A 3,310-nucleotide genomic window follows, 5' to 3' on the forward strand; every position below is an offset into this window, starting at 1 on the left:
ATGGCCTTATAAAAAGAAAAGACACAGAGAGACACACAGGGAGAATGCCAGGGCCCACAGGTGGAGGGATAGGGCCCACAGAGGTGGAGACTGGAGATGGAGAGATGTATCTACAAGCCAAGGGATGCCAAGGATTGATGGCCACCACCAGAAGCTAAAGAGGTAAGGAAGATTCTACCCAGAATGTCAGAGGAACATAGCCCTGTTGGCACCTTGACTTCTTGCCTCCAGAACTATAAGAGAATACAGTACATGTATATCATTGATATTATCTTTATAATAGCAATTAGTTACATCATTACATTGGTTAAGAAAATAATGCTACATAATAAATAACTAATACGGAAATAGTAATAATTAACTCTCAATTATGGTACTTTGTGGTACATCGCTAAGGCAACCCCAGGAATAAGAGACAGGTATAAACACTTCTATCATGGCCATTTGATATGACTTCACCAAATGCAGAGTTTGGAAGGGTTGTACATGGCTGGTTCTCATGAGCCAGTATAAGTCAGTTCCAGCACACCCCCCAACAGCTGACTTAGGCTCATCGAAGCCATAGAGAATTCTAAGTTTGTCAGAGAAGAATTTGACATAGGTTTGACCCAGACCTTTCAGTGCGGAAGTATCATCAGTGGACATTGTCTTGTGTTGTATGCACCTAACTCTTCTAAATCTCTATGTTGGCTTCAAGAAGCACATTAACCTATTTCAGTTCTAGAGAAGCAAGTGCGATCATGAATGTGAAAGTACCTGATAATCATTCAAGTATCAATGACGACATGAGGGAATGTAGGTCAAGTTACTGGGTTGAGATAATTCCTGTGCATATTCTGAGTGTTTCCGATACCAGTTTTAAAACCACTCAGCACTGATATACCCCGGGTCAAGAGAGACAAACACACCCACAGTGATATTGAACACATAGAGGAATGTCAGAATACTGGAATCTTCTTGCAGAATCTCTCTTCTTGCCCCCATCCCTCCAGTGAGGACCTGGGGCTTTGGAGTCAGTCAGACCTGAGTTCAAATCCCTGCTCTGCCGCTTACAGCTATGTGATTTGGGAGAAACTATTTAGCTTCTACAAGCTGCAGTTTCCTTATCCGTAAAATGGTAATAAAATTATAACTTAATTCAAAGGTGATAACGGAACTTAATGCAAAGGTGAATTATGAGGATTAACATATTTAACGCAACACCTGGCATATAATAATAATAAACAGTGAGTAAATAATAAACTATGGCAGCAACTCCCTGATCACGGAGTCCTTAATCCAGGAGGCCGACCAGCCCAGTTCCCAGAGTACACCACAGAGGCTTGTGGATCAGTTCTGACAGCAGCATAGGAGGGAGGGAGGTGCCATGTACCCCACATGCTCTGCCGTGTGGCGCCTTGAACTAGGGGCACACCGGCCACCTCTCTGTTCGGTTTGAAGCCGGCCTCCTCCCCGGGATTTTGAGGCCTGAAATCTACCCATGGGTTAGTCACTGCTCGCCAAAGCAAATGTGCGACTTTGAGAGGAAGCAACAAATGTGAATGATCAAGACAGAAAACGAGACAGCTATCTCTTTGAGAAGGTGGCGGAGCCCTGTGTCCTGACAGGCTCTGGAAGCACCGAAGTCCCCCGTTATGCATGGGGGATACATTCCAAGACCTCGAGGGAATGCCTGAACCTGTGGCTAGTACTGAACCTCATATACACTACGGTTTTTTCCTATACACATACCTGTAAAGTTTAACTTCTAAATTAGAGTAGATTAACAACAACTAATAATAAAACACAACTAGAATAAAAGCTATATGAATACAGCCTTTCTATGTCTCAAAATATCTTGCCATACCGTACTGGGCCTTCTTGTCTTGAGACGATTAAACGCCCACGAGGAGAGGCAGCGAGGTGAAGGACGCACGCGCGCAGGACACGCAGCTCCGCCCCTGTGGACGCTCTGACGCTCTGACGTTCGTCAGCAGGAGGAGCATCTGCTTCCGGAAGGCTGAACCCGTATGCATGGGGCTCCCACAGGGCGCGTTTGCTTCTGGAGGGAAGAGCCAGACTTCTCAAAGGTCAGTCGCTTCCACAGCTGGGACCCCAGGGCCTTCTGTATGTTCAGCAGAGAGAGCTCCCCAGAACATGACTCCGTCTCCATTCTGGGTTGTGATGATGCCACTGCTTGTCACGTTGTGGTCCTGAGACACACAGAGAATGGGGCTACCTGCTTGACACATGGTGAGGGAACCGACACAGAAGCTGGGGTCCCCTTGATCACGAATTCCATAACAAGATCCTTTTTCCGCCGGCGCTCCGTGAGGAAGGGTGCTGGCGCGCCTCCTGGTCGGCTTCAGTGAGGACAGGCATTGTCACCCAAGCGTCCTTAACGTCCTGACAGGAAGATGACACTTAGTGACAGTGTGTGTGACAGAATTGAATGGCCGCGAAGAAAATGAAACCCACATTCCAGTAACTTAAGGTATTGCTGTCAGCTTTGAAACTGGGGAGATTTACGGAGCCTCCTTCTGAGTTCGAGGTCGGGAGGAGGAGCTGTGCACTGCACCGGGTTTTCAGGGAAATGTCCACTCCTTTGAAAGAATACCAGGCCCAGAACAACCAAGATCCAACACGCACAGTTAATCTCCCATCTGTACTGTTTCATCTCCGTCCTTCTCCCTCCAGCCCTATGGAATGCTGTGCCATCCAGAAGGCAGTCTAATCCTTCACCTCTCTCATTGGGCCAGGCTGTTCCCGCTCTGTGGCCTACTCTCCGTCCCCCATCCATTACCTACTCACCCTCCAAGTCAGACCTGGAGCCCTGCCCCTTCTGCCAGGTCTTCCCGACCCCCTCAGGAGAACCTTCTTCTCTACTTATATTATACTTGGTCATTACCTTCATTGTAACATTAATCAATTTTTATTATAATCATTTCTATTTCTCCCCTCCAGGAGAGATAAGCCTCTCAAACATAGAGGTGATTTCGAGTTTCTTTTTGTCTCCCCAGTGCTTGTAACATAAATGTTTAAATACTATTTAATGAAAACCAACAATTTCTAAAGCGGTTGGCAGTTTACAAGTCTTTTTTTCAAACACATCATTTCTACTGATTCTAGAAGTGACTCAGTTTTACCTAACAGTTATCATCGTCCCACTTATTTTGCAAATGAGGAAGCTACAGTTCACAGAGAACAAGGAACTTGGCCTGAGCTACTCAGCTGGTAGATGGTCAAGCTGGGGCTTCAAAGCTTGGATCTAGCGGCAGGAAAGTAGCGAGGCAGAGGGGCAGCATAAGCATGGAAGCCTCAACAGACTTCA

General features: G+C 46.5%; 1 pseudogene; it reads left to right on the forward strand.

The window, feature by feature from the left end:
* The first annotated feature begins 740 nt into the window (after window positions 1–740).
* LOC113262072 (protein N-terminal asparagine amidohydrolase-like) lies at window positions 741–2,634 on the forward strand (annotated as a pseudogene).
* Window positions 2,635–3,310: the final 676 nt, after the last annotated feature.

Source organism: Ursus arctos, unplaced genomic scaffold (assembly GCF_023065955.2).
Source record: "Ursus arctos isolate Adak ecotype North America unplaced genomic scaffold, UrsArc2.0 scaffold_27, whole genome shotgun sequence".
Taxonomy (NCBI): domain Eukaryota; kingdom Metazoa; phylum Chordata; class Mammalia; order Carnivora; family Ursidae; genus Ursus; species Ursus arctos.